Source organism: Mauremys reevesii, linkage group 11 (genome assembly GCF_016161935.1).
Source record: "Mauremys reevesii isolate NIE-2019 linkage group 11, ASM1616193v1, whole genome shotgun sequence".
Lineage (NCBI taxonomy): Eukaryota > Metazoa > Chordata > Testudines > Geoemydidae > Mauremys > Mauremys reevesii.
In genome coordinates this window covers 12588712-12616140 of record NC_052633.1, presented here as the reverse complement: position 1 = coordinate 12616140, position 27429 = coordinate 12588712, and the positions used below count along the sequence as shown (strand labels likewise).

General features: G+C 43.3%; 1 protein-coding gene across 1 annotated transcript in view; it reads right to left on the bottom strand.

The window, feature by feature from the left end:
* IKZF2 (IKAROS family zinc finger 2) overlaps positions 1-25354 on the bottom strand; it is a 206499-nt gene extending 181145 nt beyond the window's left edge. Inside the window, exon 1 of the mRNA XM_039494409.1 lies at positions 25307-25354. The gene's annotated coding sequence lies outside the window, so the exon portion shown is untranslated. The remainder of the gene's footprint in view (positions 1-25306) is intronic.
* Between the last annotated feature and the right edge of the window lie 2075 nt (positions 25355-27429).

Sequence of the window (27429 nt, the reverse complement as noted above, 5' to 3'; positions counted from 1 at the left end):
GGGAGGAGAATGGGAGACAGGCCAGTGGAGGATCCGTTCTCCTGGAGAGCCAGGAGCCGTTTGTAGCCCCGGAGCAGGTTCTCCCAGATAAGATGAAGGTGAAAGAGAATGTGTGAGGACATGTTTAATGAGATTATGAACGCCTCTGGGGCAGACACCGACCGGAGAGCGTGGAGGATTTCTCTCTCTGAAAAACTGGACATGGACATGGTGAGCAGGAGAGCAGCCCAGAACAGTGAGCGTGGCACACAGCAGGAGATGCTGGGGATTCTGAAGGGACAAAAAGACATGTTGAGGCATCTGGCTGACCTTCAGCAGAAACACCTGGAGGCTAGGCTCCCTCTGCAGCCCCTGAAGAATGGCATTCCAGCATTGCCGTATTCCCCCTCTCCCTCTCTCAATCATTCCAGGAAGTGAGGGGGGGAAAATACAATATCCCTTCCACTCAACCCCGGGGGAGGGTCCTAAGAATAAAAAGTTACACATACGATGATGATGTGACAGGTGAGGCCACTGTGCTTTTAAAGACAAGACAAATATGTTTTTCCCTTCACAATTTTATTCCACCGTGTATCCAAGGTTACATTATTTTTGTGATCTTGAAGTTTCAGTATGTTTGTGCAATAAAAGTCCAAGTCTTGTGAATGAAATTATCTTTATTAATTTAAAATGGGGCAGGGGGGGAGACAGGGAAACTGAGGCAACAGAGGGGATGTGCTGGAAAGAAAAATCCAGCAGTCAGAGCTAGGTTTGTACTATGGGAAGGCACAACGCAGAGAAGCAGTGCACATTACTGTGGGTCATTACTGAAATAGGTTTTAAAAGCCTCCCTAGGATGCAGTGCTTCACATTGAGCTCTTCTTATAGCTCTGGTATGCGGCTGCTCAACATTAGCAAATAACCTATCCGCCTTCCCACCACTGTGGAAATGTCTCTCCTTTTGCCTCACAAATATTATGAGGCACACTGCAGGCATCTATAACCCTGAGGATATTGTTTTCACTGAGGTCTAAGTTAGTAACCAAACTGCGCCAGCGACCCTTTAAATGGCCAAAGGCACATTCAACCATCATTCTTCACTTGCTGAGCCTGTTGTTGAACCAATCGTTGTTGCTGTCCAGGCAGGGGCGGCTCTACCTTTTTGGCCGCCCCAAGCAGTCATGCGCGGGAGGCGCCCCGGAGCCGCGGGAGCAGCGGACCTCCCACGGGCATGACTGCAGAGGGGCCGCTGGTCCCGCGTGGCTCGGCTGGACCTCCCGCGGCTGCGGAGGTTCGCAGCCGAGGCTCTGCTTGAGCTGCGCGGTCATGCCTGCGGGAGGTCCAGCCGCGCTGGGATGGGCCTCGCAGTCATGCCTGCGGCAGGTCCAGTCGTCCCGGGGCTCCGGTGGACCTCCCGCAGGCATGACTGTGGCAGGTCCGCCGGCCCAGCCTGCCGCCCCCCCCCAGCTGCAGGGGACGGGCCGCTCCTCGGCTGGCAGCGGCGGGATGAGCTGGGGCCTCAGCCTTTTGCCGCCCCCTAGATTTTGCCGCCCTAGGCACCAGCTTGTTTTGCTGGTGCCTAGAGCCGCCCCTGTGTCCAGGTGTCCAGTGTCTGGCTTCATGAGCCATGGGAGTAAGGGGTAGGCTGAGTCTCCCAGGATCACTATTGGCATTTCAGTGTCACCAATGGTTATTTTGCATTTGGGAAAGAAAGTCCCAGCTTGCAGCTTTCTGAACAGACCTGTGTTCCTAAAGACACATGTGTGATGCACCTTCCCTGACCATCCCATGTTGATGTTGGTAGCATGGCCCCAGTGATCCACCAGTGCTTGCAACATCATTGAAAAGTGTCCCTTTCTGTTTATGTACTCTTTGGCAAGGTGGTCTGGTGTCAAGACTGGGATATGCTTGCCATCTATCGCCCCACCGCAGTCAGGGAACCCCATCATGAAAAAATCATCCAGTATCACATGCACCTTGCCCAGAGTCACAACCCTTCTTAGCAAAAGGCAATTCATTGCCCTGCACACTTGGGTCACAACAACCCACCACAGTGGGTTTACCAACTCCAAATTGATTCCCCACTGACTGGTAGCAGTCTGGTGTTCCAAGCTTCCACACAGTGATTGCCTCTTGCTTCTCCACTGTCAGAGCAGGTCTTATTTTAGTGCTGCTGCACTGCAGAGCTGGGAAGAGCGCTGCACACAGTTCCTGGAAAGTGGCCTTGTGCATGACAAAAGTTCTGCAGCCACCGCTAGTCATCCCAAACCTGCATAATGATGCAGTCCCACCAGTCAGTGCTTGTTTCTCGGGACCAGAAATGGCGCTCCACTGTGTTCAGCTGCTGCATGACCACCAGCAGCAACTGGGAATTGTTTCATTCTATGGCTTCCAGCTGGACTGCTTGAAGGACATTGCCATGTTACACGCAGTGACTCTGGAAACACTGTAGGATAAGGGGTGTGGTGTTTGTAATGCTCACAACAATAGTGCACAACTGAGCAGGGTCCATACTTCTTGGGACATGGCATACACGAGGCTATGCCAGCCTTTTAAAAAAAAGTGTGAAATATTATGGGTTGCAGTTGAAATCAGGGGAAGGAGGGAGAAATCTGCATCATGGGATGTTGAAGCCATGTATCCAGTCCTCCCCTGCAAGAATGTTTTGGTCCCATGAGACAAGGCAAGCCCTTCCCAAAACCCCATGTGGCTAGTTGCACTGTGGGAGGGGGAACTTGACTGTTCCCCCTCCCCATTCTTGAATCCAGCCACAGACAGTAAACACGTGTCAACAAATCAGACTTTATGTGAAACAGAGTCTTGTTTACAACCACGGCACCCCCTAGGGCACATTCGACACTGCTGCCAACCCCTGAAGAGAAACCCTGTTATTAGAAATTCTTGTAGAGCAATTTTTTTTCCATTAGAGGAAATGCAACAAGGTGGGAGTAGTGTAGTTAGTGGGGCGGAAGGGGGGTGGCACGGTTTGCATGCCTTCCCCCCAGCCTGGTCTCTCCCTCTTGCTATACAAGCTTGGAGATGTATTTTCAAAGCGGCCTGCTGTACTTCTCTGCACTCCTTGATTTTGGTATGGAAAGAGCATTGCTTGCTGTGAGGGAGAAAGGAAAGCGGTATCCAAGCTAGGATTCTTAAAGTATCATCCTTCCAGTCTTAGTTATTCTCCTGAAACATTGGCCATATTTGAACCAGAAATGGAAAAATAGACCTTTTTTAGTATATATCCAACCCATAGTCTGATGTCAACGAGTTACATTCAGAAACTTGTGAACACTTATATACTGTGAGACTTTTGATAAAAATCACATAGTTGGCAACACTGAATTTGGCTTGTACTGCCTTGGCAGGCTAGTCCTTGGGGGAGCAGGGTATACTGCTAACCCACTAGTCTGTTTTTTTCTGTCCCTTCACTGTTATCATTGCTATTCACACAAGCTTCCTGCACAAACACTAGGAGATGATCTTAAGACAAAAAAAAAATCTGGTACAACTCTATGTGCAAGTGCACATTCACTCAGCTCCTTGCTCTTTTTCAAAAATTCCCCAGTGGAGAAGTCATGGACCCTGACTCATTAAGAATTATTTTTATCACCATAGCCTTTAGTCCTGAACAGCTAGGTGCTGAACAAACATGGGGCTGGGGGAGAAGACAGTCCCTGCCCCAGGAGGTTTACTATCTAAGTATAAGACAGGAGACCACTGATTGCTCCCCTATCACTCTATAGCACAAATAAATAATGAGATAATATTGGTCAGTATGCTAGGCTTAGCTCACAAAAATCATAAAGTCCCTGTCTCTGACGAAGGCTGTTGAAATATGAACCCTCTTATCATGTCTGAATGTCTGCCAGAATTGGCGTTCAGAGTTGGAGGTTGAAATCTGCTCCAGGAAATGTACAGCGGAGACAACCATAAAAATGCATCAATTCAAGCAAGCCTTGGGGACAGGAAACTGCAGTGGGGAACGCAAGCGTTGTGATGTGTGTATGATGCCCTGTGGAATTTCTCAGACCCAGAGTACTCTCCCTGCAGACTTTGCATCTGTCTGGTCTTTTATTTTAATAGAAGGGGATTTTCCCCATTTTGTTGTGAGTGTAAGAAGAAACAACTACAGCCCTGGTCCTCAAAGGTACTTAGGTGATTAACTGCCATTGACTTTGACAGGAGTTATGTGCCTAAATCCCTTTGAGGATCTGGACCTATGTGAGAAGAATTAACTACTCTGTACACTGCTGCTCATTTGTGATACAGTCACTCATGGCAGCCTGATTTCGATAGTTTTTAATGATTTTTCTTCCCTTCTGTTCAGAAGATGATGAACTATCATGATTACACACTTGATTTCCCAATTGTAGAAACATGATGGGATATTCCAATGGCCAAGCTTAGAAGATCTCCTGGACTGAAACTCCTTTTACCTTGTCCTCATTAGCTATTATGTAACCATTTGGGGGGAACAAAACTACCATACTTTGTTCTGTATGTACTGTATGCAAGGCCTGGTCTACACTAAGGGGGGGGTCGAACTAAGATACGCGACTTCAGCTACGCGAATAGCGTAGCTGAAGTCGAAGTACATTAGTTCGGGCTACTCACCCGTCCAGACGCCGCTGGATCGAAGTCCGCGGCTCCAAGGTCGACTCCGCCACCGCCGTTCGGTCTGGAGTCGACCAGAGCGCGTGGGGAGTTCGAACTATCGCGTCTTGATTAGACGCGATAGTTCGAACTCCGAGAAGTCGAACTCTCCGCGTCGACCCGCGCGGTAAGTATAGACCTACCCCAAGAAACAAAGTACCAAGGCATATTTAAATAACAAAATAATCAACTTCAGAGCCCTACTTATGTACAATACTCATGCAAGTCTGACTGAGGCCAGGACTACACTGCAATGGCATGACTATATTGGCATGACTACGTCATTGGGGGTGTGAAAAATCCACACCCCTGAGCGATGTAGTTATACCGACCTGACCCCGGGGGCAGATAGTGATATGTCGGCAGGAGAACTTTTCCCATTGACATAGGTTCTGCCTTTTGGGGAGGTGGATTAACTATGCCATCCGGAGAAGCTCTCCCATCGACATAGTCGCGTCTTTACTAAAGCACTACAATGGCACAGCTGCAGTGCTGTATGTGAAGACAAGCGTTCAGTCCATCCTGGATGCTTGTCTTCCATTCAGAAAAACGAAACACAATCAGTGAGGTTCTACACATTCATACTAGCTCAGAATTTAGTCCACTGTCTCGAGTACTATTATGCACAAGGGTTAAATCGAGGCCTATTTCCTTAAAATAAGACATCAACCTGTTCCAGAGACCGAAACGCCTGCTCCATACAAGGCGCACAGACAGTCATTTTAATGACTATACTTTTCTGTAATGTTGCCAGCTATTTTAAAGAGCATATCATTTTAACAGAAGCCACGGCCATCTGTGCTTTCCCAATTAGGAATGCAAACAAATATGTATTTTACAGTAACATCAATAAAATGTAATGCACAAGTGATGTATTTTTTAAAAAAAAGACACAAATTAGGGAACCAGCTATTTTTGAAACCGTGGAATCTCCCGCACAAAGATTTTTTTCAGAGCCAAAAGAACAACCTGTGCATCGACTCCCCTGCATTTCTGTTATTTCTCAAAACCAGACATACTTAAATACATTTTATAATACACTGTCTGAAATGTACCTTTTCCCTTTTTATTATAATTTTAGTGAGATTATGGCCTACATTTTAAAAAGTAATTAGCAATGATGGATCTCTCCAATATGGCATGCCCAATTTGAGACTCTGTCAGTGGGCCTCGTTTTCAGAGTGCGGCTGCTCATCCCTTTTGGAAAATCAGGCCTCTTTAAGAGCTCTCAAATTGTTCACCCACAAATTGAGCCACCCAAAAATCACTGGTCACTTTACAAAATGTTGCCCTATATGCTTATTAGTCCATTTGTTACTTGTGAGAGGGTGTTTCATAGAGGTTTTCAGCTCAAAGTATTTCTAGAATGTTTTTGTAACAGGATCCTGAGGCGAAATCTGTACTTTGCTCCATACAGCCATGTCCCATGTGGTCATGCAGAACTCTGTGCAGGATCCAGACCTTAATGAAAAGTGGATAAGAAATAGATTCAATTCTAGGAAACTAGAGTGAAGGAAAGTTCTGAGCCTGAAGGCTTCGTGGTCTGAAACCATTATAAAACTTCCCTTTGTTGTTTATGCTGGACCTAGCTGAGTCTTTGATCATGGCAGTTTTCCAGGTAAAATCATGGGGAAATCAGAGTTAAAATGCCAAGAGTTGTGGACATACAGTGAAACTGTCAAGGCCACAGACATCATTGAATTTCTACCCAAAATAAACTTTACTACTCCAGATCCAGGAAAACAATAAGGACATTGAAATCAGTGGGATTACTTGCACAGCATAGTACTACATGGAGCAATTTAAGCTGGCGGGGTTGGGTCCTAAGACACCAAGGCGTGAAATCCTGGGCTTTCTGAAGTCAATGAACTCAGGATTTTACTCCAAGTATGTTACTATATAGGGTGTTATAAAATGCTACAGTCCTGGTAATCTCTGAAATAAATGCAGTTTTGTTGATTATGAGGTGTGGATATTATCCAATGTGCACAGATATACCTGCACATATATGGAGAATTACACCCCACTCCTTTGTTAGAGTTATATAAAGTAATTTTCTGAGTTCACTCTATGCAACAGATCCGTAGATCTATAATGGACCAGGCTTCGTCATATACATCTCAAGCATGAGTCCTCTTAGAAGATCAAGGGCTGGATTTTGAAAGGTATTTAGGTGCCTGAATATGCAGATAGGTGCCTAGTGGGTTTTTTTAAAGTGTCTATATACCTTTGAACATCTGGCCCTCAAAGTGCTTAAGACACTTTTGAAAGTGGGACTTAGGGTAAAATTTCCAAAAATGCCAAAGTCACATAGATGCTTAAGTCCAATTTTCAAACGTGTCTTAAGCACTTCGGGGGGCAGATTTTCAAAGGTACATAGACACCCAAGACTGCAAACAGGCTCCCAGTGGGATTTTCAAAAGTGCCCCACATGCTCAGCTGCTTTTGAAAAACCCACTAGGCACCTATATGCATATTCAAGTACCTAAATACCTTTGAAAATCTGGGCCCCAAAATGCTTAAGACACTTTTGAAAATGTGATTTAGGCTCCTACATTACTTTGGCACTTCTGAAATGTTTACCCTAAATCCCTGTCAATTTGGAAGTTTTGCAGAGAGACTTGTTAATTAGAGTGCAAAAAGACATCTGAAAAATATCTAGAACACACTGCCTTCACCATTACATATGAGTATATAATGACAAGTGCAAAATACTTCACTTAGGAAGGGAAAAAATGGAATGCACAATTGCAAAATGAAGAATAACTGGCTAGTACTGCTGAAAAGGATCACAAACTGAATATGAGTTAAATGTGATGCAGTTACAAAAAAGGCTAATATAATTAAACAGGAGTTTCGTATGTAAGAGATGGGAGGTAACTGTCCCATTCTGCTCAGTACTGGTGAGGCCTCCGCTGGAGTACTGTGTCCAGTTTTGTGCACCACACTTTAGGTAAGACATGGACAAATTGGAGAGTCCAGAGGAGAGCTACAAAAATGATAAAAGATCTAGAAAATCTGCTGTGTCAGGAAAGATTAAAAAAAACTGGGCAAGTTCAGTGTTGAGAAAAAAAAGACTGAGGAGGGACCTGATAAGAGTCTTCAGATATGTTAAGGGCTGTTATAAAGAGGACTGTGATCAGCTGTTCTCCATGGCCACTTAAGGTTGGACAAGAAGTAATGAGCTTAACCTACAGCAAGGGAAATTTAGGTTAGATATTAGGGAAAATTTTCTAACTATCTGGGTAGTTAAACTCTAGAATCAGCTTCCACGGGAGACTGTGGAATCCCCATCATTGGAGGTTGTTAAGAACAGGTTGAACAAACACCTTCCAGGGATAGTCTAGGTCAGTGGTACTTAGTCTGCAAACCCCGGGAGTCCATGGACCACAGATTATATCTAAGACGTCCATGAAAGACTTAGATTGAAAACTGACTGTACAGAATTCAACTATATATGCAGACAGTAGATTTCCAAAAGGGTTTGAACCTCCATTTGAAATATTTTAGGGGTCCGCAAATGGAAAAGGATTGAGAATTTACTTGGTTCTGACTCACCTCAGGGGCCTGGACTAGAAGACCTCTTGAGGTCCCTTCTAGCTCTGGATTTCTATGATTTTGTATGGCCCTTTCCTCTCCTTCCATTCTAACATCAGAACAGGGCGACATAACTTCAGCACAATCCACAGTTTGGAAATGTCTATTTTTTTTTCTTTTTAAGTGTGGATGAGGCAGCTTGCTGCTCATATTTTCTATGCCACAATTTGCACCAACCTCTTTCCTGCTCTAGGAAGCACCTGCAATCTGAAACTCTTCTTCTTCAGAAAGAGTGGACAAAGGAGGACGGAAAGGTTCACCGGCACCTCCTAAAATTAAGGAGGAAGTGGCAGGGGAATGCTGGTGTGGCCATTCTGCTTTTCTCCTTTCACTAGCAACAAATATTTCCTTCTTTCTTCCCCAGTAGCAGCGAAGGATGGTTGGAACCACAAGGTACCAGTCTGTCCAGACATGTTGAAATGCTGGAGGAGAGGGATATGTACAGAAAAATCAGACCCCCGTGAAGTCCCTCCATAATCTTCCATCTCTGGATGTGTTATGACCCCCAGGTGTCCTCTGATGACCAGGAGGTTCTGGCTGTGAATAGACAGCCTCTGCCTCGAAGAGAAAACAGACAAAGGATGGGAGAGGAAACCGAGGTGAAGTGACTCACCCGAGGTCAATGGCTGAATTGAGGACAGAATATTGACCCCTAGCTGAGTGTCCTCTCTCCTGGAGCACACAGCCTCTCTAAGAATATTTATTAGCTGGAAGCAAGGGAGATGTGGGAAACAGAAGCAAGATGCAAAAAGGACTGTCTGTTGCCAAGCAGCTGTAGCCAAGCAGCTGTAGCCTTAATTTAAAGGGCCAGTCCCTGTAAGGCACGTTGGGGAAAAAGTTCCTGTAAAAGGGCAGATGGGAAGATGAGTTGCTTCTGTGCATGCCACTGCTCTGAGGTGAGGGGGACTCTTGGAGGGAGAGGAGCCTGCACCAGACCCTCTCATTCTAGATGATTATCAGACTGATAAGTTTACATTGTGGCTGCTCTTTGCACACTGGGGAGATGTTTGAAGTTGGAGGGGAGCCGTTAAAAACCTCCATTCTGCTGCAGCACAGCTTCAGTCTGCGGTCAGTCACGTCTTTATTTTTTTTTCCATGCAACTGTATCTCAAACTGTTTTCTATCACACATGCCCCCCCCACCACCAGCAAGCAAAAAAAAAAAAACCAAAATAAAAACACAAAAGCACCCTGTCTGTGACTGCTAGTGAGCCAGCCTCTGCGTATCTCGTGCTTAATGCTATGATGACTCTTCCCCTAGGAGCTCTTTGTGGTTTAGGACTTACTGAATAATAATGTAACACAGAATACACACAAAGCCACAGTTCTCTTTTAGAAATACACATCTGATCAGAAGCTGGGCTGCAACGAGAAACAGAGCATAGTTTGTCGCTTATGTCGATTTTAGGGGGTATTTCATTAGTGCAGTGAAGCCTGGAATACAGAGTAAACTTTTTCTGTGCAAAAGGAAAGGGTACAGTGCGGCTTTAATTATATATCATGTTTGTTTATAATACTTAGCAGTTATTTTAGCATTTTACATTGAAGCCCTTGACACATATTAACTAATAGTCTAGTATATAGCTCTTAACTAATAATCTTGTGGAATATTGAAGGGAGTAGCAGCAGACACAGGTCTTGCCCATAGTCAAACAGTCATAGGCAGAGCAGCAATTACAACTGAGGAGTCCATGGGTCCAGCCCTCAAGCCATTAGCCATAGTGCTTCTCAATCACATTCATGCTTTATACTACTACAGGCCCTTTGGAGAACCTCAGGGCACTACCATGCTCTGAAGAGACAAGGAAATGTTACCCCCATTTTACAGCTGGGGAAAGAGGGGCAGAGAGGTTAAATGGCTTTTCCAAGGAGCCAGAGCATTTTAATGGCAGAGACAACAGAAGAAAGCTATGAGACTTACTCTCTGTGCTATGACTATCTCTCTATGACTATATTAATGTGTTTTAAAATCCCCCTGTGGTGGGGGGATGACTCACCGGTGCGGCACCTCCTGCTGGTCGTCCTGGGAATTAGCCCTTCCAGCCTCTGGAGCACCCTCTGCAGGCAGGTGCCATGCCTGCTGCTGGCCCCGTGTGCCTCTCTACTTCTGGGTTCTGCCCCAGCAGTACCCCCACAGATCTGGGTCTCCCCTCCCGGGGAAACCCCCAACCCTCTATCCCCACCTCGCCTCAGTGGCTACTATCAGTCATCTTCTAGCCCCCACTCCCTGGGGCGAACTGCAGCCTATAAACTACTCATCATCGGCAAGGGGGGTTGGACCTGCTGCCTCTGCCTATCTATGGGCTGCCCCTTTGCAGCCCCAGTACCTTTGTAGGCCTTGACAAGGCCTGCAGCCTGGGGGTTTACCAGGCTGGAGCTCCCCAGCTCCATCTGCCCTTCCCCAGCACAGCTCCACCTCAGGTACCCGTCTCAGCTCCCAGGTAGACAGGTCCTTCTCCCTCATAAGCCCCACCTGTGGCTGCTTCTCCCAATCAGCCTAGCTTTTCTCCCAGCCCCAGCCCTCTCCAAGGGCTGGCTTTTAACCCCTTCTAGATGGAGCAGGGTGACCGCCCCACTACACCCCTTCTGAATATTTAAAGATTGCACACTGCCTAATGAAATCAAGGATGGGATAATAAATTTAAACGGACCAAAATTAGGTGGGTAGTGAATATTAGTGATTGTAAATATCCTCACTGAGAATACATTACAGTATGTCTCATAGATACTAGGTATATTTATAGAGATGTTCTTCCAACAGGTTCAGATCATTGTCTTTGTTCCCCCGTTTAAAAAAACATAGTAGGGCATCAATTCACCTGACAAGCTAAACCGTTTGCCAGATCTTATCTTGGACTATCACAGTGCTCCCACCTGGCCTTGGAATCTATGTTGACTCTGAAGCAGAAAGACAACACCCGATTTAAAAATGTACCTAGCCGTATCTCCTTTTGCAGTAATTCCAAATCACATCACATTGAATTAGGAAGGAAAAAAAAAAAACCATGGAAGCATTCTAATATAGCAGTTATCTAGAGATATGCACATGGTTGCGAATGTTACAGATAAGGTTGCAAAGACGACAATTGTTTGGTACCAGTGACTTTCAGAAATTTACTCTTTTTATGATTGATCTCTCTAGACAAAGGTTATTGTTGTTGAAACTTTGAACAAAACCCCTTCAGCCATTTTCTTTTTAATTTAGCCAGAGTGTTTAGTCCCTCTTTTCTTCATTCAAATATGGTACTTATATAGCTACACTACCTCCTTGCAGAGGTAACTCAAAGATGAATTTTCAAACTTGGTAAATAGTCTCCATATAAGTAGTCAGTGCTGAGGAGTAAATCCAGAACCAAATCTGAAAACGGTAATGACTTGGCTAGTAATCGAAAGCTTTAAACAGTAGAAAAATAGGCTACGGTGTCTGAGCACCGGAAAATTACATCAAGTCAGAGTATTTGCCCACATTTAGGGTGGGATTGTCAAAAGTGCTCAGCGTTAGCCTAACTGACTCGCAGACTTCAATGGGAGCAGAGTCAGGCCAATGCTTAACACTTCTGAGACCAACAGAGATGCTGGGCACATGCATGTGGCCTTTCATAGTAGTACATAGTAGGGGCCTGATCCTGGGAGGTTCAATAAGAGGAGTAAGTACTGGACACCATTCAGAATCAGAAACTAATGGGTAATACCACTATAAGGATTTTTAAAGGTATTTAGGCATTGCTTTGCTCAGCACTGGAATGCCTAACAGACTTAGGAGCCTAATTTCATTCTCAGAAGTGACATAGGCACTTCGGAACCTAAATGCCATTAACTTTCAATGAAACTTAGGTTCCTAAATTAGTTAGGTATTTCAATGCTGAGCGGGGCAATGTCTAAGTACCTTTAAATATCTGAGTGTTGGGTGCTGATCCTGCAAGCATTTACACACATGTCTAACTTTACTCATATGAATAATCTCATGGAAGCCAATGAAACATGTATGCAGAAGTGGGGCCTTATTGCCAACTTACTATGAACATATGCTTAAATGGCTGTGCTGCATTAAATCCCAAACACAGTTCTCGGGGATTGTTAACCTTGTCCTTAAAAAAATAAAATAAAAAACAGGGAAATTAATTGCAAAAAATGCTGATGCAAAGGTTAAGTTACTGTTCCAATTGAAAAAAAAAAAAACAAAAACAAGAAATGCAAAAGATGAAGTTCCTTCAATGAAATTTCCTGTCCTGTTTATCTTGTTGAATGTATGCCAAAGAGTGTGCAGTACAGTCTGGTTAACATATTAATGAACAAAGATTTCTTATTTAGTGAAGAAAGACATGCTCACGAAGGATTTTTCTCTTTGTATCACCTTGGAAAATTTCAAAGCAAACATTAAAGAAAATCAGATCACTACATCTTTACTCTTTGTGTACTTTCTCATATATTAATAGTTATTTCCTTCCTCCTAGAATACTGATATAATATCTCAGTTAAACCTATAATAGGAGACACTCACGCACACAATTAAAATTAATTACATAGCTGTAAAAATGTCCCTGAGCCTTGCTAATAAAGAAATAATTCAATTTGATGGCCATCTTCATTTCTATCTTAACCACAGTGTGCAAGATTAGTAGTACACGTGTTTCACTTCAGTTAATTACTGTGGGCACAAACACAAATAAATGTGCTCCACTTCAATTAATTACTTTGAGTTCAACGAATGTATTAGGAAACACACCATGACCCTTTGATAAACAGAGTGCAATTCTGCATAACGTTTACATTACTGTCTAGATTTTATATTGTTGCACTTTGCATTACACCATAGGCACAAAGCCGGTGTCACAAGCCACAGGAGTTTCGTCCCAGTATAGGGGAATAGACCCAGAGTAACTCCTTCCACTCCTGCTGACATGGAGACAGGGGCAAGGCTTCCTTGTCAACTTGTGACCCTTGGCCACCATAACAGCCCTTATGCCATTGGCAGCAATGACAAGCAGCTTTAAGTTAAAGCATCTTAAATCTTTATGTTATTCTAGGGGAAGCTGTTCTGGAGAGCCAGCCCAGCATAGGGCTGCTCCAAGAATTGGGGGAGTGCCATTGCAACTTTTCCACACTACCCTTTCTGTGCTGCCCAAAGCTCTGGGCCTATAACTTTTCAGCTTAAAAGCAGACATGGCTCAGTTACCATAGTAGCAGATATAGAAATATAGGCCAAAATTTTCAAACTTAGGTGCCTAAGGTTAGCAACAGGAAGTGTGGGTGCTCAGCACTTTGAAAAAAAGGCCACTGATATAAAGATGCTTATCTTCAAACGTTTTAGCCATATGATTTGTCATGCTGGATCAGACACTGGTCTATCTAGTCTAGCATCTTGCCTCTGACAGTAGCCAGTGCCCAATGCTTCACAGACAAAGAAATTCCTAACAATGCCTACACCAATTATTTAGTACGTTGTATGGAGAAATGTATCCAAACCAATATTGCCTATGCTGACATATATTGCTTCATTGTATGCTTGTACTCCCCTCATCTCTGTCTGTTGTGTCTTGTTGTATACTTAGGGTATGTCTACACTACTCTCCAGATTGCTGGGCAGCGATCAATCCAGCGGGGATCAATTTATCGCATCTACTCTAGACGCGATAAATCGACCCCCGAGCGCTCTCCCGTCGACTCCTGTACTCCAGCGCCACGAGAGGCACAGGCAGAGTCGATGGGGGAGCATCAGCAATCAACTCATTGCAGTGAAGACACCATGGTAACCATGGTTATTCACGTAGCTGAAGTTGCATAATTTAGATCAGTCCCCCCCGCAGTGTAGACTAGGGCTTAGATTGTAAGATCTTTGCGCCAGGGGCTGTCTTTTTCTTCTGTGTTTGTACAGTGTGTAGCACAATAGGATCCTCATCCATGATTGGGGCTCCTATATGTTACTGCAATACCAATAATAAAATAATTCCTCGCCCTTACAGGCAATTATTTTATGCTCCAAACCATTATACTTAATGTTAGCTTACATTGCACAGCTAGAAATCTTGTTAGTTGGTCATATGCCTGGACATTTCATTTTGAAACTTGCTCCTTTAATAAAATCCATATATCCACAACCACACACACACACAAGATTATATGTATACACACATAATAAAACATCATTTTTCATATGTATATATAGTTATGGCAATATATATTTAATTCCATGTATAATCAAGGAAATTCAATAGATATCTAAAACATGACACATTAGCTGTTACATTATATTTAATGAGTGACAGGTCACCAATATGCAGCTTGCTTTTTGTTTTCTTAAGTATACATTTGTTTGACAGTATGTGGGCATGTTAAGCATGAAAAAAACGTATTTATTTTCTCACCTACACTTTACCCACAGACCTAGCTCTGTGGGGACATCATGCAACATTCTCAGCTTGTCAACATGTTCACATAGCCATTCCTTTAAAAAGAAAAAGAAAACAGCAACCCAGCATTACCTTTCCCTTCTTCCACAGGTGGCACTTGGGATCAGGCAAGAGCAGGGACTAATAATTATATTTGTTATATTCAGTCCTGGAGCTGTAGCAGTTTTAAGGTCTGATCGCCATTAAGTGTCTCAGGGTAAGATATGCTCTTACAGTGGATAGCTGGGATTTCTTGTGTGTAATCTTACATACCATATTTTTCTAGTTCAGGTGGTTTCTTATATTTTCCAAGAGGTGGCTTGGGATTTAACCTCAAAAATTTGATTAACAGTCATGAGTTACATGACTAAAGCCTCTATGGAAATTTAAAAGCAGCAAAGAATCCTGTGGCACCTTATAGACTAACAGATGTTTTGCAGCATGAGCTTTCGTGGGTGAATACCCACTTCGTCGGATGCAAGCAGTGGAAATTTCCAGGGGCAGGTGTATATATATATATGCAAGCAACATATCCATGCATCAAACCTCGATGCCAACTCTGCCCACATATCTACACCAGTGACACCATCACAGGACCTAACCAGATCAGCCACACCATCACCGGTTCATTCACCTGCATGTCCACCAATGTAATATACGCCATCATATGCCAGCAATGCCCCTCTGCTATGTACATCGGCCAAACTAGACAGTCTCTAAGGAAAAGGATAAATGGACACAAATCAGATATTAGGAATGGCAATATACAAAAACCTGTAGGAGAACACTTCAACCTCCCTGGCCACACAATAGCAGATCTTAAGGTGGCCATCCTGCAGCAAAAAAACTTCAGGACCAGACTTCAAAGAGAAACTGCTGAGCTTCAGTTCATCTGCAAATTTGACACCATCAGCTCAGGATTAAACAAAGACTGTGAATGGCTTGCCAACTACAGAACCAGTTTCTCCTCCCTTGGTTTTCACACCTCAACTGCTAGAACAGGGCCTCATCCTCCCTGATTGAACTAACCTCTTTATCTCTAGCTTGCTTCTTGCTTGCATATATATACCTACCCCTGGAGATTTCCACTACATGCATCCGACGAAGTGGGTATTCACCCACGAAAGCTCATGCTGCAAAACGTCTGTTAGTCTATAAGGTGTCACAGGATTCTTTGCTGCTTTTACAGATTCAGACTAACACAGCTACCCCTCTGATACTATGGAAATTTAGGAGTTAAAATCCCAACTTTGGGAACACAAACTTTCACCCAGCTTGCTAAGATTCCTTAAACCTAACCTTTTGTAGCTCCTTTTAAGGACAAGAAGGTAATTCAGTTTTCTTGCTCATTAAATCCCCTAAGCAGCAAGCTACACATACGCTTAAGTGCTTTCAAGCTCATGAGTAGTCAGTCCCTTTGACTCCAATGTACTTTAAGTTAAGCATGTGCTAAAGTACTTTAAGTTAAGCACGTGCTAAAGTACTTTGCTGAATTGGGGATCATTGATTTTTCTGCAGACTGCCAACAATAGCTGTTAGCCTCAGTTTTCATGTGACCCATGCGTTAACATTTATAAGGCAATCCATTGTCTTCCAGGAACACTGTAAAGTATCCCTGTGTATTTTGACTTCTTGTATTATCTGTAGTTTATATAACTATAACTAACCATACACACACACACACACACACACGTCTGGTTATCACTGCAAGTGTTTTTACATTTCCAAACCCATCATTTTCAAGTAATTATATAAACAGACTTTAAGATGCACTTCTAAACATTGTAAAAGCAGCAAAGAGTCCTGTGGCACCTTATAGACTAACAGACGTTTTGGAGCATGAGCTTTCGTGGTTGAATGCATCCGACGAAGTGGGTATTCACCCACGAAAGCTCATGCTCCAAAACGTCTGTTAGTCTATAAGGTGGCAGAGGATCTTTGCTGCTTTTACAGATCCAGACTAACATGGCTACCCCTCTGATACTTCTAAACATGGCTAGTTACTGTGATCTAGAGAGTAACAAAATTTGCTCTTTTTAAAAAACCTTTTTCAATTTCAAAAATCACTAACAAAAATTAAATTGCACAGACATTTTTCAAAACCTAAAAAAATTCAACCAGCTTGTGAAAAAACATGGGGAAAAAAAAGGTTATCAATGTATTTCAGGGGGGAAGGAAGATGACGTATGTGCTTGTGACAGAGTATACACCTGTATTCACACCTTGCACACTATTATAATAATCTCTGTGCAAAGTATGCCTTGTAAAGTATCATTTGAAAACTCATAATTGGCTGAACATTATTTGTCTTGATAATGTGTGTGGCAACACTGTAAGTGAAGTTATAAGATTTCCCTGTATTATGTTATTAACACATGTTCCAAACCCCACAGCCCTGCCCAAACAGCACTTGGCAAACAGGTCGACCCTGAACAAAAGAATATGTGCTCTGCTTAATTTGCATTTAAGCAGTAAACAGAGTCATCAAGCAGGATGGGAAACAAGGGAAGCACAAACAGGTGATAAAAAGCAGCAGGGAACATCCTTCCACATAGATTCTTTATTTCCTGAATCTCAGCTAGAAATGTTTTTCAAGGGGGTACTGAAACTATGAAAAGGAGGGACAAACACCCAAGGGACTCCTCCCTCTCTCCCTTCCCATCACATTCATGGCACCTGAAATGACAAAGAAAAGATTTGTTGGATTTTGGGAGAAGGAGCCCTGACCTACAGCGTTTGGTCAGTAAGACTGCTAAAAGCATGTGGTGAGAAAGTGTGCTTGAATCTGATATAGTTTGTTAAGTGAGTTTTATTAAATGTCTTGTCTTTATGTTTCTTGTAATCATTTCTGACTTTTATGCCTCATTACTAGTACTCACTTAAAACAATCAAACAAGTTTATTAACTATAAAGGAGGAGATTTTATCTAATCCAGTGTGTTTAAATTGAAGTGTCTGGGAAACTCCATGGGCGGTAACAAGCCGTGTGCATATTTTTCCTTTAAAGAAATAACAGACTTAATATAACTTGTATTGTCCAGGAGAGGGCTGGGCAGTACAGGGCATTCATGTCTGGGGGGAAAATCTAAGACTAGGATGTGCTGAGTCACCCTGCAGTATAATGAAGGCCGATGAGAGCCAGAATGTAATACAAGAATGGCTGCCAAGCTACAGTTACACACACTCAGGATGTGGCTTGCATGCTGGAAGGCTGTTTGTAAGCAGCCCAGGTGGGAGTTACTTCAGCAAGGCATTGTAAGGCACCCAAAGTTGCAGGCAGGGGGTAACACAGCTGCTTAATAATCTGGACTGTACCCTGGTAGGTCACAGTGCTGAAATACCAGTCTTTAACCAAAATTTCAATTTACAAATTAAAGTTCAAAAAGTTTTAGCTAGTTCTAGCTGACGTCAGACACAAAATATGGCCAATACCACCTTTTGGCCATTAAGAATGTGTAACTCGGGAGTTACATTCTATTAAGGTAGGTCTATACTTACCGCGTGGGTCGACGCGGAGAGTTCGACTTCTCGGAGTTCGAACTATCGCGTCTAATCAAGACGCGATAGTTCGAACTCCCCACACGCTCCGGTCGACTCCGGAACTCCACCACCATGAACGGCGGTGGCGGAGTCGACCTTGGAGCCGTGGACTTCGTTCCCGCGGCGTCTGGACTGGTGAGTAGCCGAACTAAGGTACTTCGACTTCAGCTACGCTATTTGCGTAGCTGAAGTCACGTACCTTAGTTCGACCCCCCACCCTTTAGTGTAGACCAGGCCATAGTTAGCAGGGAAAAGATTCTGAATGGAGCAATTTCAATTTTCCTAATTTAACTGTTTCATTTTGAGTGCAGCACTATTTCTTTGCGGTGTTTCTACGTTAGGTTAGTCGTAAAACTTCCATTTACTTCAATACTGCAAGTCAGGCATTTAATGAAAGAAGAACAAGGCTCAGGATTTTACTGGCCCCACAGTGCATTAGAACACGAGTTCAACAGGAGAAAATCTACACTAATTCTGTTTACATAAGAGATGCGAACACACAGAGGGCCATGTGTACTTTCATAGATTCATAGAATTTAAGATCAGAAGGGCCCATTAAAACATTTAGTCTGCCTTCTTGTAGAACATAGGACATTAATTTCACCCCGTTATCCTTATATTGACCCTATTATCTTCAGTTACACTAAAGCATTTAATTCCTTGGGAGACTAATGGTCATGTGCCACAGGCAGAGAACAGGAGAGATCGATGTGTCACCGATGCCCAAGGCCCCAGCAATGGTAGGGAATTGATTAGATAGGATATGCCCAGAAGAACCTAGCAGACCCACGGGATCACATTATCCTCTCAAGTTTATAATGCACTGGAAAGACTTCTCTAGTAACTTGCTACAAAATAAGCCTAAAGACCCCTTGTGGGGGTGAAAGCAGCCTAACCACCCTGCAAGACTGACACTGCAGTCAGATGCCCAGGTAGGATATCCCTGGGTCATGCTAAGGTTTTAACTGGGAAGGCTCAGCCCACACAGAGCAGTGCTCCATTCCCAAACTCCCTCAGCAGCACACACGTTACATTGGAAAAGCCAAAGGCAGCATTAAACTTCCATGACACGGTCTCAGAACGTCATCCAAGAAGTATACAGGCCCTTCTAGTAACATCAAAGCAAGCGAGCCAGCTATGGTGCCAGCTGTGGGCAGATGGCCCAGGCTCTGCATGGTTTGGGATCTGCTTCTTCCACCGCATCTTCTGCATCCACATGTTTGACAGGCTACAACCGCTGCCAGTTCCCTCTCAACTCCAGCCTGGCCTCACAGAGGGAAGAATGCCACATCACTTCAAGGCAAGAGAAACCCTGCATGTTTTGAGGCAATCCTCCCTTTCTAAGTGATTTTACTCAAGGCAGGGGTGGCTGTGTCCCATCATACTTAGCATCTAGTTAAGTTGTTATGAACATATTGTGTTATGCATTTTGTGATCCCTGCCCTGGAGGTGTCTGAGTTAAATCATGTTGTCTGAGTTGAAGCACAGAACGATGCCATTTCTGTGCCGTACTCTTGCCAGGGGGAGAGAGAAAGAACAATCTCTCTCTTCCTTAGCACATCCGAAATTGATACCCTTTGAGGTTTCTCTCTTACTAAATTTAAATTTTCACAATAGCTTAGCAATAGTGAGTGTGTGGCGGGGGGCGCGGGTTGTGGAAAAGGAACAGTTACCAGTGACTTTGATTTTTGCCTGTAAAGACTTTCTTCAGCAGAAATATCACCAGGGTACGAATAGGTCTCAGAATGTATTTGCATGTCCTTAGTATCCATTTGATAGCAAATCAGGCTATCCAAAAAAGGTTTGTAATGAGATGGCCTTGCGCTTGGCCCAGAATGAAAGAAGGTGGAGGTTTATTATAATGCTTTCCTCTGATGGTTGAATATTCCCAACCAGGAGTCCTTTCACCAACCTAAAAACATATAAGCAAAGTAGTGATTTCATGGTTTGTGCCCATGTCTGTTAATCTAGCTGTATCATCACTTTCATGTCAATGAGCCAATTTTCCCATGTTATAGATGCTAAGTAAGTGTGTCTGAAAACAACCAGCCTCCTATCACCCCTCTGGCAGGGGATGTCCCTCCTCTGCAAAAGAAACATGAGATTATTGCCAAATGACAGCATTTCATTGCTGGAGTAAATCAGTCCGGACTTCAGCAAGAATGTGATGCAGTTGCAAAACAGACTAATATATTTTGGGGTGTATTAATAGAAGTGTTGTAAGAAAGAAACAGGAGGTAATTGTCTATTTGGCATGGGTGAGGCCCCTGCTGGAGTACTGTAGCCAACATTGGCCACCATACTTTAGGAAAGATGTTGACAAATTGAAGAGAGCCCAGAGGAGAGCAACAAAAATGATCAAATGTTTAGATAACCTGACCTATGAGGAAAGGTTAAAAAAAATTGAGAAGAAGAAGACTAAGGGGGGTAACCTGATAACAGTCTTCCAATATGTTAAGGTCTTTTATAAAGAGGACCATGATCAATTGTTCTCCATGACCACTGCAGGTAGGACAAGAAGTAATGGGCTTAATCTGCAACAAGGGAGATTTACATTAGAGAGGAGGGGAAACTTTCTAACTATAAGGGTAGTTAAGCTCTAGAATTGGTTTCCAAAGGAGCTTGTGGAAACTCCCGCCTGTCCCATAGGAGGTTTTTAAGAACAAACTGGACAAACCCCTGCTAGGGATGGTCTAGGTTTACTTGGTCCTGCCTCAGTGCAGGGCTGGATTTGATCACCTCTTGAGGTCTCTTCCAACCCTACATTTCTATTACTAAGAATCAATAAGAGATAACTTCAAATGTTACCCAACATACTTTATCTCCATCACAATTTTTATGGGCCTAATATAATGTTTGACTTAGGGCTTGAGAGGAACATAGCGTTGAGAGGTAGTGTGATCCAGTGAATAGGGCACTGGCCTAAAAGCCAGGAGATCTGGTTTCTATTCCCAGCTCTGCTCCTGAGCCATTGCATGACACTGGGCAATAAACTTCACTTCTGTTTCTCCTCCCACACTTTATCCCTCTTGTCTATTAGCAGAAACTCTCTTAGTATGTGTATGGTACCATACCTAGGACAATGGGGCACTGATTTCAACTGGTGTCCCCCAGCTCTACCATAATACCACTAATAAGAATACCACTAGCTGTCACCTACAGCCCCCAACTAAAACCTCTCCAGTGCATCATCAAGGATCTACAACCTATCCTGAAGGATGATCCCTTACTCTCACAGACCTTGGGAGACAGGCCAGTCCTCGCTTACAGTCAGCCCCCCAACCTGAAGCAAATACTCACCAGCAACTACACACCACACAGCAAAAACCAAACTCTGCAACAAACCTCGGTCCCAACTCTGTCCGCATATCTATTCAAGGGACACCATCATAGGAACTAACCACATCAGCCACACCATCAGGGGCTCATTCACCTGCACATCTACCAAGGTGATATATGCCATCATGTGCCAGCAATGCCCCTCTGCCATGTACATTGGCCAAACCGGACAGTCTCTACATAAAAGAATAAATGGACACAAATCTGACATCAGGAATTATAACATTCAAAAACCAGTAGGCGAACACTTCAATCTCTCTGGTCACTCAACAACAGACTTAAAACTGGCAATTCTTCAACAACAAAAAACTTCAAAAACAGACTCCAATGTGAAACTGCAGAACTGGAATTAATTTGCAAACTGGACACCCTCAAATTAGGCCTGAATAAAGACTGGGAATCGATGGGTCACTACAAAAACTAATTTCCCCCTGCTGATACTCACACCTTCTTGTCAACTGTTTGAAATGGGCCACCCTCATTACCACTATAAAAGTGATTTGTCCTCCCTGAGTATTCTACTGTTAATTGAATTGCCTCATTAGACTGACCCCCCACTTGGTAAGGCAACTCCCATCTTTTCATGTGCTGTGTATTTACACCTGCTACTGTATTTTCCACTCCATGCATCTGATGAAGTGGGTTCTAGCCCACAAAAGCTTATGCCCAAATAAATGTGTTAGTCTCTAAGGAGCCACAAGGACTCCTCGTTGTTTTTACTAATAAGGTTGATAGCCACTGACTATGTACAGCCCTGAGCTATGAATGTCTGGCCAGGAAACCAAATGTATTTGTTGTCATCCTGTTAAAGAGAAGATTTATCACAGAGATCTTCAGTGCTCAGAGGGCACACCAAATATTCCAGGTGCTCTGAGCTAGCTCTCCACATAGATGATCAACCAAGCGTGGGATTTCAGAAGATTTATGACTTTGTTTAGGATCCATGTGACTTTCTACCTGGACTATAATTGGATTGGAATGTCATCCAACTGTGGGGGCAGATGAATGCCCTACTACTGAAACCTGGGCAGGTTGGACAAACTGCATATTTGTGAAAATGATCAGAGCAGTGGCTAATCCAATATTGCAAATAAAACCTTTACAGTAGCATCTAGAGGTCTCAGCTGAGATTTCGGCCCCACTGTGGAAAGAACTCTACAGACTCATGGTAGAAGACAGTCCCTGTTCTGAAGAGTTTACAGTCTAAATAGGCAAGATAGATAGACAGAAGAGAAACAGAAGTAAAATGACTCATGCAAGGTCACACAGCAGTTTAGTAGCAAAGGTGGGAATAGAACCCAGATATCTCCCAGATTTGCCCAGTCAGCCAGACCATGCTGCTTCCACAACATTAATGCTGATATAGGAGGTTTAGAACAGAAATACTTCTTCCTTTATGGGTAATAGGCTCTGGTTGTTGTTATTTCTGGCACATTATTTACTGATTTCTGAGCATCAACAGTGTGCTTTACTGAACATCAAGGATGTAAGTCCTGCCATCTAGGATCTTTCAAACTAACCAAATGATAAAATATTACACACAGACAGCACACTGGGTGATGAGAAGGGCAAAGCATCACAGGCTGTTACCATACAATACCAGCTGGATTTGTAACTGAAAGCGGTTACCATGATAACTTTATACTGTTGCCAACTCTTGTGATTATTTTTTTTAAAATAGAAAGTCTCACAATTCGTGGTCTTTTTCTTAATGCTCCAGCTCATGGAGGCAAGAGGTTATGTGAGAATCTCAGCTTTCATTTGTTCAAAAATGTAAATTTCTAGCACTCATGTTTACAGAAAAACCTGACAATGTGACCCAGGTGCATCATAAAGGTTCAAAAATCAGAAAGGGGGGGAGACGAGTACCCCCCTCTCTCCCAATCTCATGATTTTTAAGACAATCTCACAATTTCTTGGGGCCTGACTCATGATTTTTGAATGTTTGGGATTAACAATGCTGCAGTAGTTGGAATCCATGGTCTAAGTTCATTAAAGGAGACCTGCAGAGGATTTCTCTTTAAAACTAGTCTTGTGCCTTTTTTGGTTTAAATATGATGCACAAAGGAGGTCTGAATGGTTGTTTTGGTTTAAAAAAAAAAAAGTTCCAGTGCCTTTTTTTAGCCTTAGAAAAACATAATACCAGGAAAAATCAAAGTGTTATTAACCACTCATATGGGTGGCAAAGCCATTCATCCCACAGAGCGACCCGCAGTAGGCCCAAGATGCGTTTGTTTGTTTTCTTTCTCTCCCACATCCCCATGTTCATCAAATATGTGTTTAGTTTGATTTGTTCATGTAAACTGCAGGTAGGAGCAAGCAGCCAGACCAAATCAGTGTGCACATCCCACATTGAACCTGGGATTTCTGCATTCACTCTGTATATCTGTTTGGTTGGGTGTTTTACCGGCGTTTTAACTCTGGTGCCTCTTTCAACGTTCAGGGTGTGGAAGGTTGAGAACATGTTGTATTCTAAGGAGCAGTAAACCCGGATTCTTTCCCCTGTCTAGGGTATTTTCTTGATGAGTTCCTCCTCTGAGGCCTCAAGCCTGTTCTTGTCCCTCTGCATTGGCTTTAATGAGGCTCTGCAGGAGTCCACTCTGCACTGTTCTCAATTCAAGATCGGGACCTTACAAAGCTATTAGTGTAGTCATGCCAGTGGTGGTAAGTTTGAAAAGTCTGCTATCCATGTTCAACAGTTCTACTAGCCAGAGGTGACAGGAAGGACTTCCCACAAGGGAAGAAACACAGATTGGATTGAAGTCACCAATCCTGGACTCCCACAGGCGTGGACTGGCCAGGCTATCATTGAAATTTATAGTAAAGCCCCTAGTGATTTCAGTAGGTCCAGATTCATTCTAGGCTTTCATGGAGTGAATTTGGCAACAGGACAAGAGCTTGCATGGTCAGACTTGTAAAGACGGAGACATGGCTACCTACAACCAGTCAAAACAGAATAGATGTTTATTGCTTTCTTTTTTGGTCTTGGTTTTATATTTATTCTTCTATGTGTTACAGTGTTGCCAGCTCTTGTGATTTTAGTACTAGTCTGCTGATATTTGGGGCGTTTCTTCAAACCCTAGCCCTGGAGTTATGAATCTCAGCTTTTATTTGAGTGTGCAGGAGGGAAAGTAAGTTTTTGGTTCTCATAGTGGATGGAAAAGCTTGAAAATGTGACCCTTAAGGGTTTGAACACCAGAAAAAAAATAACCCCAAAACGTATTTTTAAAAATGTCATGATTTTGGGGGGACCTGACTTGTGAATACTTGTGCTGGGCAGTACTGCAATTCTAGGAAAGAGAGAGATTAAAAATATACATGAAGGAAACAAGCATGGATGCTCAGATGCTATGGTGATGAGCATGGTATAAAAACCTACATAGACTAGAATAGCACCATGCATGAAGTTCACACTGAACAAGATCCAAGATGCTCATTGCATAATGACTCGGGGATTTCTTAGAGTATTTTCTTTCATATATGGTAAAAGTTGGCCAGATTCATTAGGCAGTATTGATGTGCAGTACTGACCTGGTAACAAGGTATTGTTCGATACCACACACACTCTCCTATTTTTCATGTTAGAAAACAAAAGATTGGGCAGTTGACCCTGGAGTTCCAAGAGACAATTTTAACTGATGCTCCAATTCCACTGAAGCAAAACTTCCATTGATTCTGAAAGGGAGTCTTGTCTGAGGCCTGGTCTACATTGGTGGGGGTGGGGGGGAAATCGATCTAAGATACGCAACTTCAGCTACGAGAATACCATAGCTGAAGTCGACATATCTTAAATCAAATTAAAATTACTTACTTCACATCCTCGCAGCGCTGGATCGATGGCTGTGGCTCCCCCGTCAACTTTGCTTCTGCCTCTCGCACTGCTGGAGTTCAGCAGTCGACGGGAGAGGGATCAGGGATCGATTTATCGTGTCTACACTGCACACGATAAATCGATCCCCGATAGATCGATCGCTACCCGCCGATCCGGCGGGTAGCGTAGATGTGTCCTTAGTAAGAACAGCAGATGGGGCCCTCTGTGTTTATTACTCTGAAGCTTTGTCAACCTTACCTGCAGAGGGTACAAGGAGAGCTGCGTAGGGTCCTCAAGAGTGTAAGAATCCACATAGGAGCCAACTATAGAATCAGTTTCTTTTTGGGGAATCTGTGGGGGGGAGATTTAAAGACTTTAACCATATAATTCTGTTGTTTCCAGTGTTGCTGAACCCAAGTGTTCACACTGCATTAGATTGGCATAAAAATCATGGAGATTTAACACACACACACACACACACACACACACTAAAATTTAGGTTATCTTTCTTAAAGTTAGGGTTTTGAGCTTTTCTCCTAAACTTTTTGTTTAAATGAAAGCTGAGATCCTTCATAAAACCTCAGCTCCTGGAGTCAGGTAATTACAGAAACCACCAAACAGCAGAAGTTGTGAGAATTGGAAATGCTGTGTTTGTTAAAGTGCTCTGAGGCTTTTGGGTGTGCACACCTAAAAATCTTAAAATTTATTTTACATTATTAAATCCTTCCTGAGCTTCCACATTCTTGATCAAAGATAAAAGGAAGAGGTGGAGAGATGGCAGGCAGAGTTGCCAAAATGCCAAAACCATGCCAAAATGCATATAGGAAATCACTTCTTCCTCTTGGGTCTTGTACAGCTACTTACCTGCAGTAGCCGTTCCCCATTTCCCACCTATCTTCTGGGAAAGCAGTGAGTGAATTAATGCTGTCACTGTCAACATTCATTTACCTGCTCCCCTCTGAGGATGGATGAGGGAAGAGGACATTGGGGTTGTCCAAGGTAACACAGCTCCTGTCAGTCATGTGCCACTGTGGGCTAGGTGGAAGGCTCTCTGTACGGAGACCCTTCTTGTCTGTTCCTTCTGCCTCTGCTCACCTCAACAGAAGAGGTTTAATGAAACTGAGTAAATGCCTGCAAAGTCTCCCATCCCATTTGTGGGGAAAAGCTAACATAAGGGACTGCTTGGCCCTAATTTAAGTTCCTGTGCTCCCTTACACACTCTTCAGCTTTAGGGGAAAAAGAAGCCACAAAAATTTGTACTTATGGAGTTTCGTCTTCAGTCTGTGTTGTGGGGGATATAAACCCCTGAATGTCAGGGATGTTGCCATAGAGCTGGATTATCTACGCTGAGTCGATGCTCGTCCATACTTACTCCAAGCTCTCCTGCATATCTAACTCTATCCCATGTCAACCATTGCTTCCAAGCGCCTTCAATGTGGCAGAGGTTATGTAAGTTAATGCTGACAGAGTTATTGTTAACTTGGCCTGGAATTTTCCACAAGGTACAGGAGGGGGACAATGCCTTAGAGAGCTGCTGGCCCCCTCCCTGTCTTGTTGCCTTTATAAAGTGCAGAGGGAGTGCGTGAGAGTTGGGATGGGGGCAGAAAGGAGGAATATGCTTTTCAGGTGGAATTACTCCCTTGTCTCCGACTCAACTTGATTCAGTTGACCTCTGCTCATGAAAGTGGAGGGTATCATCGGATCCTGACAATCACCTTGCCCAACTAATAACTTTCCTAGCAACTCCACTATGATATAAATTACACACACATCTACTCACTTGACTAACTAGAGTACACATCCATACATTAGAAATCTGAGAAATTAATATTTTTAAATCTGAACAGGCAGCAAGTAGAGACATGAGAAGATATGGAGTTAACGTTGATAGAATAGCTTTAAAAAAATTCCCCTCCCTCTTTTCACCCAACCTGTTCTGCTTGTCAGGATACTCCCCGCTCTCATTCCATGCCCAACCCATTATCTTTCAATTCATACTTCAAAGGCTCTTCTTTCTATGCCCACTCCCAACATTAAACACATCCATTCTTTGAAGCACATGGGTCTCTATCATTACTAAGAAAAAGGTTCTGCTTTACATCAAGCGTGGGTGGAAATTCATG